The sequence below is a fragment of the Chelonoidis abingdonii genome, chromosome 6 (genome assembly GCF_003597395.2).
Source record: "Chelonoidis abingdonii isolate Lonesome George chromosome 6, CheloAbing_2.0, whole genome shotgun sequence".
In the NCBI taxonomy this organism is placed as follows: domain Eukaryota; kingdom Metazoa; phylum Chordata; order Testudines; family Testudinidae; genus Chelonoidis; species Chelonoidis abingdonii.
This window is the reverse complement of record NC_133774.1, coordinates 95212639-95234670: the sequence shown is the minus strand read 5'-3', so window position 1 is coordinate 95234670 and position 22032 is coordinate 95212639. Positions and strand designations below refer to the sequence as shown.

The following is a 22032-nucleotide window of genomic DNA, read 5'->3' as shown; positions in this document are numbered from 1 at the left end:
CTTCCCCAGCCCTGAGCCCGTCCCACACCCCAAACCCCTCATCCCAGCTCCACTGGGTCACGGGCATCAACAATTTTCTTCAACTGGGTCCCCAAAATAAAAGTTTGAAAACTACTGGTGTAGATAACTAATGACAATGATTAATGATGGCAATGAATTATCTGTATACAGATGACATACACAAGTTGCTTAAGTATCTTTTTAAAACAAAAGAGTTGTAACCTTTTTTTTTCTTATTTCAAATCAAATTTAAACTGATGCTTTTTTCATACAAAGTCTGAATTAAGTTATTAAGATCTTTCAAGTTGAAGGCCTAATTCAGGGGTTCTCAAACTTCACTGCACTATGACCCCCTCTGACAACAAAAATTACTACATGACCCCAGGAGGAGCGACCAACGCCTGAGCCCACCTGAGACCCTGCCATCCCGGGCATGGGGGCCAAGCCTGAGCCCCACCACCCTGGGCGGGATGGGGGCAAAGCCAAAGCCCGAGCCCCACTGCTCAAGCAAGGGAGCTGTAACCTGAGCCCTGCCACCCAGGGCTTTGGCCCCAGGCCCCGGCACGTCTAACACCAGCACTGACGACCCCATTAAAATGGGTTCGCAACCCACTTTGGGGTCCCGACCCAATTTGAGAATTGCTGGCCTAATTCATAATATGACCCACTTACACATGATTCATGTAGCAATTTAGATAGCAGTTTGGGTCCCATTGTATTAGATTCCATATAACATGTAATAAATCACAATTCCTGCCCCAAAGAGCTTACAGTCATTGAAACCACAAAGTGATAGTTATAATATTACAATCACTGACAGCAAAATACGATCTCCCCTAAGCACTACTCCCAGCTATTTCCTTTCCAATCACAAATAAAAGGGGATAGCACTGGCACCTAGACTATCCTTCCTCAGCACAATGGCCAGGTTAAATTATTTACTCCAACATCCATTATCTTAGTACCAGGAAGGAGGAGAAACAGGATTAATAATCTTGTGCAGTGAAGGTGGATGAGGTAGAGAAAAGGGAACTGGAGAAGGCAGAGGGAGATGTAGTAATATCCCACAGCCCTGAGAGAAACATGATGTAAATACACTGGTTCCATTCAGCAAAGATGTCACTACAATACAGACCCCGCTATACTGGACTGGAGATCATCCCCATTAATGAGGATGAGAGAGGTACTACTGAATAATATTTTGCAGTAAGATGGGATTGAAAAAGAAAAGATTTAGAAAAGATCAAAAATGCTTTCTGGGCTACAAAAGTAAGTACTGCTATTACAAGAATTCTAGAGCTCCTAGAAAGTTAGAAGTTGGGCTGATTTTTAGGGAATTTTTTCTAGATACTACAGTATGAACAAAAATGACTAACTAGTAAAAGGCACAAATTATAGGAATAAACAAAACCCAAGTCATGTCAGGTTAGAGAACAACAGTTTTGGGATACATAAACAAGTGTCTGGTGGGGGAAGAGCAAATGATACCAAGCTCAGGAAGAACCCTCCTATGCCTAACTAATTTCAGATGATCAGAGATCCACATGGCGTATCAGTCACTTTCCAAAATTAGAATTCTATGGAAGCAATTGTTTGAGGGAGAAGCAGTGATTTAAAAACACTGGGACTGGTGTAAGAGGGTCTTAGAAAAAGTCAAATACCCTCCAGGATAAAAGAAAATATTGATCTTACAAGAATGCTCACATTACTAGTGAGTACAAAGTTTAACTGAACAACTCAACACATTATGCTTTACTGGGTATCTCTATGGGTCACTTATTGTATAGGAGCACTTTCAGAATAATGCAAAGTATTACATTCCATTGTGCTCTCTGTGCTGCTAGAAGTGGGTTAAAGCAACCCCTTAAAATGAGACTTTACTATTCATTACCGAACAGTAAGTCAGCAGTTAGAATTATTTTCTGCAGGTAACACAAAACAAAAATCCTATCAAAAGAAGAGGGGTCATTCCTTTGTGTGAAGAACTGAGATTTGCTCTTATCATCATCATCATGATCATCTATTTTTTGTTATTGTAGAGCGTAGGAGCCCTAGTCATGGATTAGGACCCTACTATGCTAGACTCTGTACAAACACAGAACAAAAAGTTGGTCCCTGACCCAAGAACTTGCTGCTGTTTAAGAAATCTCCCAAATCACTATTACATACAATTCTTACTTTTATTGATAAAAGGAAACACTGATAAGGTGTCTAAGTTACAAGACAACATAGGAGCTTTCTACTCACCATAGTCCCACCATAGTCCTATTAACTTATTCCTTTCACAGTCTTTTAGGCTAGGTCTACACGGCACACCTTACAGCTGTGCCACTAAGATACTAAGGCACTGGCTACACTGGAGAGTTGCAGCACTGGTGGTGGCTTTACAGCCCTGCAATTTACTCACTGTCCACACTTGCAAGGCACATACAGCGCTGTATCTCCCTAGATACAGTGCTGCATGTACTCCTCCTCTGCTTGGGGAATAATGATTGCAGTGCTGGTCATGCAGCGCTGCTCCGCCAGTGTGGCCACCAAAAGCACTGTTATTGGCCTCCAGAGGTATTCGGAGGTATCCCAGAATGCCTGCTCAGCCACTCTCCTCATCAGTTCAAACTCTACTGCCCTGGCAGGTGACCCACCCTTTAAATGCCCCGGGAATTTTAAAAATCCCCTTCCTGTTTGCTCAGCCAGGTGTGGAGTGCAATCAGTGAATCTTTCCAGGTGACCATGCCTCCATGTGCCAAACGAGCCCCAGCATGGAGAAATGGTGAGTTGCTGGACCTCATCAGTGATTGGGGGGAGGAAACTGTGCAGCCAGAGCTGCGCTCCAGCCATAGGAATTACGATACCTATGGGCAGATATCAAGGGCCATGCTGGAAAGGGGCCATGACTGGGTGCAGTGCAGGATTAAAGTGAAGGAGCTGCGGAGTGCCTATTGCAAAGCCCATGAGGGTTACAGAAGAGCTCTCTCCTGTTGGCATAGAGCAGGGGTCTCAAACTCAAATGACCACAAGGGCCACATGAGGACTAGTACATTGGCCCGAGGGCCGCATTACTGACATCTCGGCCCCGCCCCCACTCCACCTCTTCTATGAAGCCTCGCCCCTGCCTCTTCCCACCCCTTCCCTGAATGTGGGAAGTAGGGGTGGACAAAAGACATGAGGATTTCCACAGCAGTGGACCCTCCAGCCCAGCCCCTTTAACCATTGCATAATTCCACACAGAACTTCTGATCATACCAGACTCAACCATACAGATTCACACCCTACTTGGATGTGAATCCAAAGGATAGGGGCACACCCTCTTCATTTCTCATGTACAACTCATAGGCAATGCCCTTTTACTCAGGTTTTGCTTGTGGGACCAAGTGCAGCTCTAAAAAGCAGAAAGCAAATTAATCTATTTTATGCACCTTTCACTTCAGCTATTATAAATATTAGCAATTTATTACCAATGTTATAAGACTATAAAACTGATAGCAATTAATCAAACTAGTATTAACCATTTTTATTTAATGAGCAAATAGTTTCTGTCATGACCCCCGGGTAAACGGCCTCTTCTGAGACCTTTATAGTTCCACAAGTAACCCTCCCTTTCAAGTGTCAGGACCATGGCTCCACAACTCTTTGAAGTGAGACCGCATGATCCAATCACACTGACTGGATCTCGGAGTTACACCTGCCCTTCCCCAGTTGGCAGCAATGATGCCTAGCAGACCCAGTGAGTTTGGCAACTGCAAGCGTTTCCCTTTAGGAATTTATGGACATTAATAGTATGCATGACCCAGATTCAGCTTCTTCAAAACAATGTATGATTTATTTGCCGAAAGGCAGAGAATGCTAAGAGAAATGGATTTAAAACAACAGAAAGACTTGTATGCATATTGTCTCACCAACACCTGGAATTCCTCTCGAGCCTGCAGATAGACATGACTTAGCCTTGCTGCCCCCCATTCTCTTGAGGACCAACATAATGCTTCAGACTCTGACTCCCAGTCAGTCTGTGTCAGCCTGCAGCAGTTGACAACTTCCCCCTCCCTTTCAGCAGGTTACCATATACAATGTTTTAGTGGTCACTTGAATCTTAGGCCTTGGCTACACTGGCGCTTTACAGCGTGTAAGCCGGTCGGTTCGGGCCTCGTCCCCCTCAGGTGCGGCGGGGAGCCAGGGCGCCTCCTTCTATGCAGCGGGACAGGTTCCACGCAGGTCCTGTACTCAAGGGTCGAGCAAATGAGGTCTATAGGCCCTGGCCCTTAGGCAGGGCGGGGCAACAAACAGTTCAGGCTCAGCTCCTGGTCACAGGGGCTGAGCAAGCAAAGTCTATAGGCCCTGGCCCTTAGGCAGGGTGGGGCAACAAACAGTCCAGGCTCTGGTCCTTTGGGGCAGGGCAGAGCAGTAGCAAAGTCTATAGGCCCTGGCCCTTAGGCAGGGCAGAGCGGTAACAAAGTCTAGGGGCCCTGGCCCTTAGGCAGGACGGGCACCAAACAAACTGTAGTACAGCTCAGGGCTTCTGGGTGAAGGGGGAATTCTGCCAGCCGGTTACGGGTGGCAGGAGGAACGCAGGCCCACCCACTCCTCTGCGTTCCAGCCCGGGGCCCTGGTAGCGGCGGTCGCCGCTAAGGCGGTCAGTGGGAATCCGGACCGAAACACACTGACAAGGTGATCAGTAGGGCTCCCAAACGAAACACACTGAGAGGGTGGTCAGTGGGGATCCTAGCCGATACACAACGGCCATAGGCTCGGGCCTTCTGCGCCTGACTGTAGTCAGGCGTCCGCCCCCGCGGCTACTTCCAATTTCCCCCTCCCCGGTACCTGCCCTCGTCGCGTAATTCGGCGGTCCAAGACATAGGTTCCTCGGAGAACTGAGGGGAACAGGCTCTGGCGGGCTCCTCCCGGTCCAGCGGGCACAGGTAGTTCAGCGCTGACGGTCCTCAGGATACCCGCACGGGGCAGGTTCGGCCAGCGCTTCCTCTGGATCACGGGGCCCGAGGTAGGTACCGGCCGCGCTATCTCGGGATACCGAGCCAGCGGCAGGGCCGGCCAGCGTTCTCCTCTGGATAGTGAGCACAAGGCAGCTGGGACCGAGCGGAGCTCGGGCCTCCACATCTGTGCTCTTCGGCGTCCTGGGCTTAACTGAGCTCTGGGCCTGGCTTTTATAACTTCCTGTCCCGCCCTTGACTTCCGGGGGGAGGAACAGGCACTGGCTCCGCCCACAGAGGTGCCTGCTCTGGCTCTTCCCCCTCAGGTGCGGCGGGGAGCCAGGGCGCCTCCTTACACAGCGCTGCAACTTTCTCGCTCAGGGATGTGAAAAAAACACACCCCTGAGCGCAGCAAATTACAGCGCTGCAAAACGCCAGTGTAAACAGTGCCCCAGCGCTGGGAGTGCGGCTCCCAGCGCTGCAAGCTAATCCCCACGGGGAGGTGGAGAACCTGCAGTCCTGGGAGAGCTCCCTCCTAGAGCTGGCGCCGCGACCACATTCACACTTCAAAGCGCTGCTGCAGCAGCGCTACCACGGCAGCGCTTTGGAGTTTTGAGTGTAGACAAGCCCTTAGAGGTATCCTGGCTTGCCAGCCTGAAGGCAGCCAAGTAGGGGCATTCCTCAGTTAATAGCTCCCCCAATTGTTCTCTTAAGAAGCCATGATATTCTCTAAGATAGTAACTTATCTTTGCCATTGTTTTGCCTTTTCTGCTTGGTCTTTGTAACTCCATAGCCAGGAACCCATCATAAGCAAAACACACAGAAAGGTATGCACACTTTTTATGCAAAATAATAGATATTTCCCATTTTGTCACATCTTCCTGGAGCATATTTTTCAAGAATATGAATGTATAATAAAAATATGTTATTGAATTGTACGACATTTAGGCCAGGTCTTGACTAAAAAGTTAAGTTAACCCAGTTATGTGGCTCAGGGGTGTGAAAAATCCACACTCCCAAGTGACTCAGTTAAGTTCAGCTAACTCTCAGTGTAGACAGCGATAGATCAATGAAAGCATTCTTCTGTCAACCTAGCTAACACATCTCCGATAGGCGGATTAGCTACAGTGATGGTAAAATCCTGCCTATGGCTGTAGCAAGTGGCTACGCTGAAACACAACATTAGGTGTAGATGTAGCCTAAAACTAAACAGCAGTAGTTATATCCCTTCTAAAACCTTAGTGTATATACCTAATGCTAAAAAACATAATAAAACAAAAAAATAAATATAAACATTACTCAGTTATTACATAGGAAACAGGTTATAAAATAACTGCTATCAGCTATGCTGTAGCAAACATTAAGAAAATTCAAGAATTCCAACTGGAACTTTTTATCCATAAAATACAGTATGGTTAAATCCAATTTTTATATGCTCATTATTCTAAACCAAAGGTGACAAATCTATCACTAAAATAAATAATAATAAATAGTAATAATAACGTTAAGGTTGAAAAGTCAAAAACTCAAAAATTAGAAAATGCCAGAATTAAGGCAGCCACTGCACCTCTAATTTTGGCCTGTGTGCCATATACATTATGATCATCTTTAATTACATGACTGCAAACTTTTTTCATAGTAGTAAGCAATATGCTCCTTACTATTTGCAGGATCGGGCCCTAAATAGACAACATATCAAGGATGGATGGATGGAGGAAAGAAACAAAAAACCTAAGGGATTGATGGCATTAAGCATGAGGCCTGGTCTACACTACGCTGTTAAACTGATTTTAACAGCATTAAATCGATTTAACACTGTACCCATCCACACTAGAACGCTCTTTATATCGATATAAAGGGCTCTTTAAATCAATTTCTGTACTCCTCCCCAACGAGAGGAGTAGCGCTAAAATCGATATTAACATATCGGTTTAGGGTTAGTGTGGCCGCAAATCGACGGTATTGGCCTCCGGGCGGTATCCAACAGCGCACCACTGTGACCGCTCTGGACAGCAATCTGAACTCAGAGGCACTGGCCAGGTATACAGGAAAAGCCCCGCGAACTTTTGAATTGCATTTCCTGTTTGCCCAGCGTGGAGCTCTCATCAGCACAGGTGACCATGCAGAGCTCATCAGCACAGGTAACAATGCAGTGTCTCCTGAGAATCGAAAAAAAGAGCTCCAGCATGGACCGCACGGGAGGTACTGGATCTGATCGCTATATGGGGAGAGGATTCAGTGCTAACAGAACTCCGTTCAAAAGACGAAATGAAAAAATTTGAAAAAATTTCCAAGGCTATGATGGGAAAAGGCCACACCAGGGACTCAGTGCAGTGCCAGAGTGAAAGTTAAGGAGCTCAGACAAGCATACCAGAAAACCAAAGCAGCAAACGGAAGATCCGGGTCAGGGCCGAAAACATGCCGCTTCTATGCTGAGCTGCATGCAATTTTAGGGGCTGCGCCACCACTACCCCACCTTGTCCGTGGATTCCGAGGTGGGGGTTATAATCTCAACCATGGCTGAGGATTCAGCGGAGGGGAAGATGAGGAGGAGGAGAGGAGAGGAGGATGACCTTGCAGCGAGCACACAGCACTCCGTTAGCCCCAACAGCCAGGAGCTTTTTGTGACCCAGACGGAATTACCCTCCAGCCCTCCAAGCCACTAGCCCAGACAGTGAAGCCATGGAAGCGACCTCTGGTGAGTGTACCTTTGTAAATATAAAACATGGTTTAAAGCAAGCATTTTTTAATGATGATTTGCCATGAGGGCTTGGGATGCATTCGCAGCCAGTAAAGTTACTGGAAAAGTTTGTTAACATGTCTGGGGATGGAGCGGAAATCCTCCAGGGACATCTCCATGAAGCGCTCCTGGAGGTACTCCAAAAGCCTTTGCAGAAGGTTTCTGGGCAAGGCAGCCTTGTTCCGTCCACCATGGTAGGACACTTTACCACGCCATGCATGTAGCAAGTAATCGGTATCATATTGCATGACAAAGCATAGCTGCGTATGGTCCCGGTGATTGCTGGCATTCAAGAAACATCCGTTCTTTATCTCGCTGTGTTATCCTCAGCAGAGTGATATCGTTCATGGTAACCTGGTTGAAATTCAGGAATTTAATTAAGGGGACAGAGATGGCCATTTTCCTACTGCTGTTGCTTAAAAGAAATCCTTCCTTGCACGTAGCAAAAGCGGGGGAGGGGAGGAAGGATAGCGCTGAGCTTTTTTGCGTTTGGCCAGCAGGAATCTTCCCAGCTACCAGCCACGCGGTGGGGGGGGAGAAAGGGGGTGATTAGCAGTGATCTTCCATGATACCAGCCATGCGGTGGGGGGAGGGGTAAAGCAATCCTAGAGAATTGGATGGGGGGGGGGGGGTTGGCTCTCTGCTGCTGCTTGTTAACAGGAAAGAAGCATCAGAGGGCACTGTGTATATGAAGGCTGGAGAAGCCGAAAGACAATGGCTTACCATGGCCGCATGCAAGCTGAATTCTGATGCCCGGACCTGCGTCTGTGAGATCTGTAACACCAGAGCCGCAGGCACTCAATATTAAAAGATGCAAAATGCGACCTTGTAGTGAAATCACATGTGCTATGTAAGGTGAATAGTGTTGTTCACTGTGAAAGAGTATAACCATTGTTCTGTAAAATGTATCTTTTTAAATACTTCTCTCCCTTTTTCCCTCCCTCATGCAGCTGCACATTTTTCAAGCCTCCCTACTCCATCCCGAAGGCTAGCTCAGATAAGGCGGAGGAAGAAGAGGACGCGAGATGAAATGTTCTCGGAAATCATGGAAGTAACCCGCAATGAAAGAGCTCATCTGAATGAGTGGAAAGGACGTGGGTATAGCAAAGTACAGGAAAGATGCCAGTGAACGTGAGGACAGGAGGACCAACATGAGGATAGGAGAGATGCTCGAGATGAGAGGTGGCGGCAGGAAGATCAGAGGTGTAGGCAGGAAGATCAGCGGTGGCGGGATGCAACGCTGGAGCTGCTGCGTGATCAAACTGATATCCTCCGACGTCTGGTGGATCTTCAGGAAAGAGCAGCGGGGTCACAGAGTGCCGCTGCAGCCCATGTGTAACCACCCTCAGTACTCACCATGTTCCATATCTTCCTCACCCAGACGTGTAAGAACGCGTGGGGGAAGGCTTCGTGCACCCGCCCACTCCACCCCGTGGACAGTCCAACCAAAAGGCTGTCATTACATTGAAATGTGCTTAATGGCCTTTTCCTTCCTCCTATCCTCCTCCCAACCACACACCGGGATACCTTGTCAGTTCTCTGCCTCTTTTTTATAATTACTTTTTAATAAAGAAATACATGATTTTTAAACGATAGTGACTTTATTTCCTTAAGCAAGCTGTAATCGAAGGGGGAGGAGGGTGGGTTGCTTTTATAGGGAAATGAATGAGTCAATCAAAGGGGAGGGGGTTCATGAAGGGGAAACAAACACAGCAGTCACAAGGGGAAACAACTGTCCCTGGCCCGTGATGAAACTCGTTTTCAAAGCTTCTCTGATGCGCGCACTGCTTCCTGGTGTGCTCTCTTCTAATCGCCCTGGTGTCTGGCTGCGCGTAATCAGCGGCCAGGTGATTTGCCTCAGCCTCCCACCCCGCCATAAAGGTCTCCCCTTACTCTCACAGAGATTGTGGAGCACACAGCAAGCAGCAATAACAAAGGGACATTGGTTTGGCTGAGGTCTGAGCGAGTCAGTAATGTGCGCCAGCGCGCCTTTTAAACGGCCAAATGCACATTCTACCACCATCCTGCACTTGCTCAGCCTGTAGTTGAACAGCTCCTGACCACTGTCCAGGCTGCCTGTGTATGGCTTCATGAGCCATGGCATCAAGGGGTAGGCTGGGTCCCCAGGATAACTACAGGCATTTCAACATCCCCAACTGTTATTTTCTGTCTGGGAAAGTAATTCCCTTGCTGCAGCCATTTAAACAGAGTAGTGCTTCTGAAGACACGAGCGTCATGAACCCTTCCTGGCCATCCCACGTGGATGTTGGTGAAACGTCCCTTGTGATCCACCAGTGCTTGCAGCACCATTGAAAAGTACCCCTTGCGGGTTTATGTACTGGGTGCCCTGGTGCTCCGGTGCCAAGATAGGGATATGGGTTCCATCTATCGCCCCCCCACAGTTAGGGAATCCCATTGCAGCAAAGCCATCCACTATGACCTGCACGTTTCCCAGAGTCACAACCTTTCGTAGCAGCAGCTTAATGATTGCTTTGGCTACTTGCATCACAGCAGCCCCCACAGTAGATTTCCCACTCCAAATTGATTCCCGACTGACCGGTAGCTGTCTGGCGTTGCAAGCTTCCAGAGGGCTATTGCCACTCGCTTCTCCACTGTGAGGGCTGCTCTCATCTTGGTATTATGGCGTTTCAGGGCAGGGAAAGCAAGTCACAAAGTTCAAAGAAAGTGCCCTTACGCATGCGAAAGTTTCGCAGCCACTGCGAATCGTCCCACACCCTGCAAAACTATGCGGTCCCACCAGTCTGTGCTTGTTTCCCGGGCCCAAAATCGGCATTCAATGGGTAGAACCTGCCCCATTACCAGCAGGAGCTCCAAAGCGCAGGGCCCACCGCGGTTAGGGAGAGATTCAGTGTCCATGTCCTCATCACTCTCGTCGCCGCGCTGCCGTAGCTGCCTCCTCCTCGCCTGGCCTTTGCAGTTCATGGTTCACCATAGACTGCACGAGAATGCGCGAGGTGTTTTACAACGTCCACGATTGCGCTATTGATCTGAGCAGGGTCCATGCTTGCTGTGCTATGGCGTTTGCACAGTTCACCCAGGAAAAAAGGGCGCGAAATGGTTGTCTGCTGCTTTCACAAGGGAGGGGTGAGGCTGTACCAGAACCACCCGACAATGATTTTGCCCCATCAGGCACTGGGCTCTCAACCCAGAATTCCAAGGGGCAGGGAGACTGCGGAACTATGGGATAGCTACGGATAGCTACCCACAGTGCAACGCTCCAGAAATCGATGCTAGCCTTGGACCATGGATGCACACGCGCCCGAATTAATGTGCCTAGTGTGGCCGCGTGCAATCGACTTTATAATATCTGTTTTATAAAACTGGTTTATGTTAATTCAAAATTATCCCATAGTGTAGACATAGCCTGAGACTTGTTTGTTCCACTTTTTTTGTACAGACTATTTATTTGTTCTTGTCTATGTCACTATTTGTTAACACTTCTCTAAGGAGAGAACTAGGCTTTATAGGCCCCAAGCAGTTTTAAAGAGGGACTTTGGCAGAGAGAATAATTACATGGCAAATTAGGTCAAGAAAGATACAGATCACAGATGTAGGAAGGTGCACAAGAACTCCATCATGCTTTTTTTTTTTTTTTTAATAAAAATCACACACAAAGCAACCATTATTTCACAGGAAGCAATTTGAAATGTCAACTATATCCTCATTTTAAATATTTAGCTGTTTTGTGACAAATTAATGAAACAGCAATATTGCACTCTTAATTGGTTAAGTACCATTAACCTTTTCCAAGGCTCCCAACTTGCAGATTTGAGTCAGCTTAGTTGGCATGCTGCCTTAATTATCCCGGGGACTGGAATATAAGCTTCACTATACTCAAGACATACCACTTTGTTTTTTTCACTATTTGTCAGCCTACCCAAAAATCGTAACTACAAGTTCTCACATATTGAAACTCTACTTTGGGGCTAGGGTGCAAATGCATTTCAAGGGAATTGAAATTTCAAAGGGATGATGCGTCTGTGAACATGGCTGAATATCTTGATAGTCACAGTAATACTTGTGACCTGTTCATAACTGAACAACAAAAAGTGCCAAAGAATACATGGGAAGAAATTGGCCTAGTTCATACTAATAAAATAATAATACATTGTAATATTAGAGTCATTTTTCTTGATATAACAACTACTCAAGCAGCTAGACTTTTAAAACTCAGTAATAAAAGTAGGTAATGAATCTTAGGACACTGAACAGATCACCCTTAACAGATCTTTATTCAGTTTTCCCTGTAATATTAATAACAATGTGTAAACTGTCTATAGCTACAATATTAGAATAGTATACCTTCCAGGATATCTGTTTAGAAAGAGCCTCCTCTCCCTATTCCTCCCCAGTCCAATAAAAGCAAGGCAGAGTCCTCAATTAAAATATGAAACTAACTTCACCCCTAATCCACACAACACATGCGGACCAAAAAGTTTCCTGGTGGATTCCACTGCTGAAAACATGCCAGACCTTGCTTTTTCAATAGTCACAATAGTCAACTCACATGGCATTAGAAAAGAGAAAGAGTGCGTTAAGGAGTCACTCCTTGAGAACGGAAAACTATTTTTATTTTATGAAAAATATTCTAAAGCTAGATTTAATTCTCAGTTCCTTTGGTTCACTCTTAATAATTCTCAAGATATTAGTATGTCAGTGAACACAGATCTGGCTTTTTGCATCATGATGTTGAATGTAAAATCAGTAGCAAAGAAAGCTACCATACTACATCTGTGACTTGATCAAGAATGAGGTCTCAGAGTTTGGCTACACAACAAACACTCCAAAAAACCCATGGCAGCAAGTCTCAGAACCCAGGTCAATTGACTTAGGCTCGTGGGTCTAAAAATTGCTGTGTAGACATTCGGGCTTAGGATAGAACCCAGGCTTTAAAAACCAGCAAGGACAGAAGGCCTGTGAGCCCTCACTCCAGCCCAAGCATCTACACTGCCACACTTAGCCACAACAAGAGCCTGATTCAGTTGACCTGGGTTCTGAGACTCTTCTCCTGCGGAGTTTTCTTTGTTGTGTAGAAGTACCCCAGCTTAACATGCATAACCAAGACCTGGTTGGAAATTCTGCAGAACTGCTGTGGACACAGTTTTCCAGGTGGATATATGTTCCACATGACATAATGTAATCCTAGGGGAATTCTGCACCACTGCATGTGCGCAGAATTAATGTCCCCAGCAGATTTCTTTGCTTCATCACAAAAAAATGGGGAAGCAAGGAAATTTGCGGAGGACACACACTATTTAACATTTCCCCAGCAGCCCAGGTGTGTCTGTTTGAGCACCTGGAGAAGGTGGCGGAGACATAAATCAGTGCGGGGAGGAGGTCTGGGCATGCCTGTGAGTGAAACTCCGTCCCTCTCACTGACTATTGTGGCGCACCCAGCAAGGAAGAATAGGGCTTCGGGCTGTTTGGAAGTAGGCATGAGGTAGGCTCTGTCCCCTCACACAGAGCAGAAAATGTAGTAGTCTGCCTGCATAGCTGTTAATTTTATTGTTAGTTAATCGTTCCCATTCTTAGTGAATTCCCCCACGGGCATAAAACAGGCATAAAAGTTTTAAGGCTCCTTTATATTGCCACAGTGGTGTGAAGGACCCTTATTGTAAACAACAGTAAGGGAATCCTCACCTAGGAAGATCTGTGTGCTTTGTTGCTTTTTTCCTATGCCAGAGTGTCACGATGGGATTAGATTACAGCTCAGGATCTATTATACTTACCCATTTAAAAAAAAAGACCTTGAGGACAAATAAAATGTTTATCAAGCAGTCAACAAAATGTCAGGACAGTCAGAACCAAGCATTTCCCAAAGTAGCTAGCAAGGATTATAACTGGAATGCAGGGTACTGGTTACCAAACATTTGTAACTTAACTTTCATTTCTTTAGGAAATCTTTAGTAAAAGGCGAAAGATTTATACGAACTAAATAGTTATTGTGACTTTTTTCTGTATTGTAGTTGAAATAAATTACCAAAATAATTGAAACTGGCATGATTATATTGTGTTATTTTGACAAATAAAATATGCAGCATTTTGCAGAATTTTTAATTTTTTGGTGCAGAATTGCCTCAGGAGTAATGAGGGAGCATAAGGAGAAGATGCAGTTGGACCTTTTTCAATCTTACCTCAAATACAGGAAATTCCACACCTGAAAGCTAGATACGACTGAATGTGTCTGCCTGTGAAAATGTCCTGGGATGGGTTCAGGACAAAATTAGCATGGAAGTATAGGTTAACCCTCTTAAACAAAATGATGTTCCTGTTTTATTGTTCTGTGACAATTATGTGGACTTTGTGCTTAACTTGTCAAAAGACAGTATAATTCTTTGGGTCCCATAATACAGCCATTAGTTTCCTCTTCTTTCAAAAGAACTTTTCAGTTAATGAACAGACATCTAAACAACAAGGCTTTTTTGCTAATTTATTCTCACAAGTGGTGTAAAATGTATTATTAAAATTCCATTAAATCCTGGAAACACCACCACTTAAACATATCCAAAATTATCAGTACATGTATTAGAGTTGTAATTTCCCAAAGAAAAAAACCTAAGCTAAATTAATTTAAAAATCAAATTTTATATTTTCCTAAAGCATCCCAAAGGGATAGTGGATTAGTGTTAGTACTCATATGTAGGAGGATACAAGTTAAAGTGATATCTGCATTAGACTGTTGCTCCCCAAGCCAGGTGGGAAATTCTTTACAGAAAATTACAGAACATAATGTAATTTTGTACCTTCTAGGGAAGCTAACCATGGAGAGGAGAATCTATAATGCAAGTTTTGTTTGCTTATATGGCTTTACTATATTAATGGATGTAATATCCTGTATTGATAACCCTGTAATTCAATTATTTATTTTTCTCTTTGTGTCTTCGTAAAGTATATCTGACAACTATAACAAGAAATGGGAAATTAAAATGTGATATACCTATTATATTAGAGAATACAGAGACATATGAAACACATTTGCCTCATACTTGCAAAATGTACAATAAGTTACTTTTGAATCAATAAACATTTTGCAGCCTTCAGCCTACCGTATACAGTGATTAGATTGCTCTGGTTGCTCCATGGACTGTGAAAGGTCAACTTGCTTGTCAAAACTTTTCCCCTCAGAATGTCAGTGATAAATGTTAAAACATAAATCTAGAATGTGGCACTTAAAGGATACAAATTATGGCAACAAACACTCATACACTAGTTTGAAATTTTTATCACAGGTATAGTTGACTCCATTTTAAAAATAGACATTACCATTCAAAAGTTGCTTCAATGAAAGATATTACCTCATCCTTGAGTCTCTAATATCCTGGGACCAAGATAGCTACAACATTGCATACTACTATTCAATAATATTTCCCTTAGTGAGGTATTTCATATTCTTAGAATAAAAATTGCTGTAAATATGACTGTTAAATTATCCACTGTAGATATTAAAACTCCAGTTTTTAAATGGTACTCTGTCTTTTATAAAACATAAATTTGTATGCTTATATTTATAGATATCAAAACAGATATCTCTACATAATCAAACAGATAAACAAACACACAGGCTTATATTGAGCACTATTACAAAATCCCCAAAATAAGACATCACATATCAATAAAACAGCTCAAGCTACCTCCATTTGCTCCCAGCTGGTCAATAAAATAACCAACCAACCAAATGTATGTCTATATTTACGATAAATCAGTATTTTTCCTCTTGAAACACCAGGAAAAGTAAATATATACATAAATTCCTAAAAACATATTTTAAAAAAATCTAAATTTAAAATTTTCTAGTAACAGATATCTGATATATAAATACATAAAATATTACAATGAAATTTATTCCTTCTAAGCAGGGAAAAAGCCTTAAAATACGCTTATTCTCTTGTTTTTAGCTCTGGAATAAACACACACTGCTATAAATCATGTTTTTTTTAAAAAAAGAATCCCTTTACTGCTTACCAACATATAAGCATGCAGTTTTTAGTATGCCTTCTGTACTGTACAACGTGCTACTTTAGATGTATGCATAGCAGCACTTCTAAAAGTGTGACAAAGGGTGGGAAAGGACACACGGAAAGGAAGAGCTAACGTACGTTCTATCCTGGTCTCCAATCAATCAGCTTATTATATGAGTGAACCCTTGCACCTATTCAGCAGGGGATTCGTGCCTTATTTCAGAGCACACCTTGGAACCAAATGTTTTGGCTTCAATGAAGAGGGAATCCAAAAGTAAAATAAACCAACTGTGGAAAAGTTAATTTCTAAAAATTTTACTGATTAGTATTCTTGATTTCAACACTTAAAACAATACATTAATTTTAAAATATTTTTGCACTGATATAAACTTGTTTACAATAATATTTCCTAAGCATACCTATCCAGATTTCCACTAGCATAATATTTTTATTCATTTCCCAATTTAGTATCAAAATCATGTGTAAATGTGAGATGTCTGGGATACTGACTCTGTTTTGTGCATTATAGGTATTTAAATATTTTGATAATATCAAATCAGAAACTACCTACACAAACAAACCTGGATCAAAACATATTTTCTATCATGCCACTCTACAACAGAAAGTTCAGTAAATGGACTGAGGACTCTGAAGGTATGCCTACATAGCAATTAAACACCGGTGGCTGACTCATGTCAGCTGACTCAGGTTCGCAGAACTGTAAAAATTCAATGTAGACATTTGGGCTCAGGCTGGATACTGGGCTCTGGGACCCTGCCTTTCACAGGATCCCAGAGCTTGGGCTCCAACCCAAGCCCAAACATCTACGCTGTAATTTTACAGCCCCACGAACCCAAGCCAGCTGACCTGGGCTAACCATGGGTGTTAACTGCTGTATAGACATACTCTAACAATGACCCACCAGTGGGCACCTTCTCTTGAGTTAGTTCTCCAGAAAGAGAGAAACTTGACTTCAAGCAATAAATCCATTCCTCATATTCAGAGACTTTAGTCCTGATAATTCCTTCTCCTTTTCCCTTGGAATCTAGGACACACTATTTACCCTAAGCATCATTTTCTCTTTTTCCAAGCAACAGTCTTAGGTCCAACTTTGCCATATCTTGAGTTCTTCATGACTGCTGAGTATCTTTTTTATTTTAGCTAGAGTAGTTTATTTCAGTTAGACCCACCAATTTTGCTCCCTGTGGAGCAGTTCCACAGAGATTATCAATTGTTCCCATATCAAATTTCTCTGGTACTACTCCTCTATGTGCAAAGTTGTGTATGTGTGTGTTTTGTCTGTTTTGTTTTGTTGCTTTGTACACTAGGTTTGGCATTTTCAGAGGAATGTAGAGTTAGATGCCCAACTCCTACTGAAATTCAGTGGGAGCTGAGTGCTCAATTTCTTTAAGATCCTTTGAAAATCTCAGCTACATGTACAATTAAGTAAAATTCACCCCAGTGCAGCTGGGCCATCCTCAAGGCAGTATACACCACACAAACCCTAGTTAAGAACTTAAGTGAGGCTTGTGTGATGAACAGAGTTTCATGCAGGACCTTGGTCTGGAAATGAATGTCACCCTAAATGATTGAATCTCTTTAAAACAATAAATAAATCTCTTCTTAAAATGAGTTTTCCTTTCCATGAAGTAATGAGTTACCATATGTAAACAACTTCCATAATTCAAAATGTATGTAAGGTATGTAAGTTCCTCTGTCAATTTTTCATAAACTAAAATCCAATATACTTTGCCGGTGGGGGGGAAGAGAAAAACTGATGAGAAGCAATATAATTCTAAACAGAATGTTCGTAGCTAAACATATGACAAGTAAAAGTAGACGTTAACCACAACACAGTGCCAAGCAAATAAAAAATTCTCCCTTTTCATCCTTCATCCAGCTGTAACAACTTGAAATGGTTGCAGTTACTAGAAATGGCAGCTACGTAACATTTAAAGATACAATAATTAATACATTGTGCTGATATCGTGTTGTTAATACTGTATCATTTCCTGTTTTATGAAATAAGTATTTCACACCATGAACGCTGTACAATATACATGTATTTACTATATAAAATGATAACTTCTGTTACGAATACCTGCGTGACAAACAACACAGTATTAAGAACAGGAAAAAAAATAGGAGAGACTGGATGGCTTAGGGCATTGGTAATTGGATAAAAAAAATCTTTCATCTCAAGGTTGCTATTCCAAACATCTAGCCAAGTTGGTAAGAACCAAAAGATGTCATCAAATGGCTGTTTGGTGGTCTATGTGACATAAGTTTGGCAGTTGCAGTTTTACCATATTTCCTGCTATCCTAAAGACTTGAGCATTAAATGGGGCTGCGATCTGGCAATCTGCTATCCATACACACATGCCTGTGACAGACAGCACAAAGGCACACAGCAGTCAATAATAATATGTAGAGGCAGGGATTCATTGGCAGGCATTCAATTTTAGGATCATGATCATTCACTTAAACTACTGAAGAACACATACAAAAAAACTTATCTTCCAAAACATAGGCCCAATCCTGACAACACCTACTTGCACATGAACAAGCTTCACTCATGGGAATAAAGTTATTTGTGTGTGTTTGCAGAATCAGGCCTAGGTCTGTTAGTTGTATTTAAAATAAAAAGATTTTGAGAATTTTAACCAAATGCCACAACTGAAATATATTAGAAGGAGTTCTAACAAGTCAGTGGCTCACTGCTGTTTCCACTTATAGAAGCTAATGTCAGAGCAACAAAAAAGTAAGCACTTTACAATAATAATGCTTTCAAAACGGAACTAGTGATTATTTTAAAGCACTTACCCACCCTGCTTTTCCCCCAATCCCCCTCCAATCTGACATCCATTTCTATGGCAACAGGAACGGTCAGCTGAGTTGTAAAAAAAATCTCACAGATTTCAGCCATGGCTGCAGTTGTCCTCAGCAAGTGACATTTCTGAAACAAAATCTACAGACTTCAGGATCAAACGAGATTCCCTGAAGTCTAAGTCTCCAATTTTGTAAGTAGCTATGAGCAGGCACTAAGGCTAGGTCTACACTGGGGGCGCGGGGGTTGGATGTCGACCTAAGATACGCAACTTCAGCTACATGAATAACGTAGCTGAATTGGCGTATCTTAGGTCAATTTATCTGGCTGTGAGGACAGCGGCGAGTCAACCACTGCCGCTCCTCCATCGACTTCACTTCCACCTCTCACCACAGTGTAGTTCTGGAGTCAACAGCAGAGTGATTGGAGATCAATTTTATTGTATCTACACTAGACATGATAAATCGATCCCGGATAGTTTGATCATTACACGCCGATCCAGCAGGTAGCATAGACATAGCCTAAGGTTCGCTCATATAGCACTGCCTATATGATTCGGCCCTAATGTTTTAACTTTGAGGAAATAATTACATCAGGGATGATTAAAGTGGGTAAACTATTTTCCCAGGCAATATTTTCCCCTTTTTCATCACAAATATTGATTCGCTTCGAGAAAGTAAAATCAGTTAATCTTTGACAAAGTGAGTATTCACCCACGAAAGCTCATGCTCCAAAACGTCTGTTAATCTATAAGGTGCCACCAGATTCTTTGCTGCTTTTATAGTTAATCTTTGTTAGACCAGACCCCAGAACAATCAGAACCTTTGTAAATCAGATGATTTCTTTCCAACACTTACAGCCCAAATGATGATGATGACGACAGTTAACTCTTATAGAGTTTTTCCATGTACAAATCTCAAAGCACCTTACAAAGGAAGGTAAGTAAGAAAGTATTTGAGCTTTACTCATCTAAGTGTAATGGCAGTTACTTCAGGCTCTCAACCAGGCCAGGTCTACACTGCGACTTTAAATCGGTTTAATGGCCGATATACCGATTTAACGCTGTACCCGTTCACACGACGTCGTCATTAATATCGAGTTAAACGGCTCCTTAAATCGATTTCGGAACTCCTCCCAGACGAGCAGGAGTCGCTGCTAAATTCGAAAGTGACTCGGATTAGGGTTCGTGTGGACGGAAATCGACATTATTGGCCTCTAGAGGTATCCACAGTGCACCACTGACCGCTCTGTGTCCGCATCGAACTCGGATGCGGAGTGCGCGGTAAACAGGAAAAGCCCAAGACCTTTTAGAATGACATTTCCTGCTTTCACGTGTCCAGCTCTGATCAGCACTGGTGGCGATACAGTTCAAATGCAAAAGTAGCTCCTGCATTGAACCTTACGGGAGATACTAGATTGATCGCTGTATGGTGAGCAAAATCTGTTTTTATCAGAGCTCCGTTAAAGAACAGGAAATGCCAAAGCGTTGAAAAATAAACTCCAGGATACACAGCGGTGCGTGACACCGTAACGGGAAGCCAGAGACTCAACGGATGCTCATGGAGGGAGGGAGGGGGGGTAATGAGGACTACAGCTACCAGTCTCCACAGCAATCTCTGAAAACTATTTGCATTCTTGGCTGAGCGCCCAATGTCTGTAGCTTAATACACGGTGTCTTGCGTGGTTCACGGAACAGCTCGTCAGTCTTCTCCCCCAGCACGTGAAAGAGAAGTAAAATAAATATTCCTTGAGTGCTGTAAATGTCACCCTCTGTGTACTGATATGCTGCTGGTAGGAGAGTACGCGACGGTGTTGACAATGGTCAGGATACCGTTTGGTGATCTCAGGTACATCGATTGTGTGCTATGGCGTTTGCTCAATGCACTCGGGGAAAAAGGCTGCCCAAAGGAGTTGTCGGCTGCTTACAAAGGGAAGGGTGCGGCTGTACCCAGCACACCCAAGGGCAATGCTTTTCTGCCCAATCAGGCCACTGCTTCTCAACCCGGAAGTGGGACTATGGGATAGCTGGGAACAGCTACCCACACGTGCACACTCCTGAAATCGATGGTAGCTTTGGACCATGGACGCAAACAATCAATTTCGTGATCCCACTGTGGACGCGCTAAACCGATTTTATTAGATCTGTTTTGTAATATCGGTTTAAGATAATTCGAAATAATCATGCAGTGTAGACGTACCCCCAGAGTAGCGGCAGCTACATGTGCACCACTCTCACTGAGTGCTGGGGCCACTGGTTCTGCATAACCATGGATACCTAAGCCCTTACCTTAGCCCACCTCAGTATCACCCACACTGTCAAGGTGGTGATCTGGAGGCTCCACTGAGTAGCTGCCACATCAGTGTCCCTTGTTACCTAAGTTCCCCTAAAAACCAACCCAGGGTCACACTTATATTAGTTTTATTACAATGCCGCTGTTAGGTCAGATCGAAAAGAGATGGAGCTTATTCATACATGCACATATTCACTCCATTCATACTCTCATGCACCCACACACTTACACAGGCAGAGAGTTACCGGAGACAGCATGGAGGCCAAGAAGCCGAAGCATGATAGATCTGGTGTGTCTGTCTGCGGTCACGAATCCAGACTGCTGAGAAGGTCAAGAAGCAGGGGCTTGTGTGCATGCCTTCTTCCTCTTATTTTGGAACTGGGCGGCTCCTGTCACGTACACTGAGTTTCCTTTCTGTGTCCGTCACCGAGAAGCATTCCCAGACCACTTCCTTTCATGCATACAGGTTCTTCTTTTCTTTACAGCACTTCATGACTGCCTTCTCAGGGTAGATTATATCAGACACACCTGGCTCCTGTGTCTGGGCTCCTCTCTCCTTGCAGTTCCTCTCTGCCCAGTCTCACATACACTCCCTTGTTTACACTCCCTCGTTCGCACTCTCTCTGAGGGATGGGATATTACAAAGCTTGGAAGTTCATACAAGTGGCAACCTGAAAAGGCCACAGAGCTTGCAAAGGTTACAAAACTTCAAAGGCTACGCTTACAATAACTGAAGTTACAAAGTCTGCAAAAAGGTTGCAGAACTTAATGATACAAGTTACAGATCTTACAACTGCATTTGAGCGGAGGCTTTACATAACATCCCTCTGCAGCTCTACCACAATACTTAAGTGGTTTTGAGGGCCTTGTGCAGCCCATCCTCACCTAAATGAATTGCACACTTTATAAACAAACAGAACTGATCTAATCAGAATACAATACAAATGTAACAAAATCACTCTACAAAACTGTCAGCAGGAAACATCAAGACAATGGCAAAAACATGCACCATCACTTATATGGGGGATGCAGAATATCATCTGATCCTTATAGTCATGTATTACAGCTTCCTGAATATTTTCCTAATACATAAATGTTTAGATTCCAAAGCTAGAAGGGACTATTGTGATCATTTAATCTGATCTTCTGTATAATAGAGCCCTCAGAATTCGTCAAAAATAATTCCTAAAGCATACCTTCTAGAAAAACAACCGATCTTGATTTTAAAATTGTCAACGATAAAGAATCTGCTATGACCCTTGGATAAGCTGTT

At 43.6% G+C, this 22032-nt stretch overlaps 1 protein-coding gene and 1 pseudogene across 8 annotated transcripts in view; both read right to left on the bottom strand.

The window, feature by feature from the left end:
• The window catches only part of RFX3 (regulatory factor X3), a 249966-nt gene that overhangs the window by 133977 nt on the left and 93957 nt on the right, over positions 1 to 22032 (bottom strand). The window lies entirely within an intron of this gene.
• On the bottom strand, positions 13521 to 13626 carry LOC116837459 (U5 spliceosomal RNA; annotated as a pseudogene).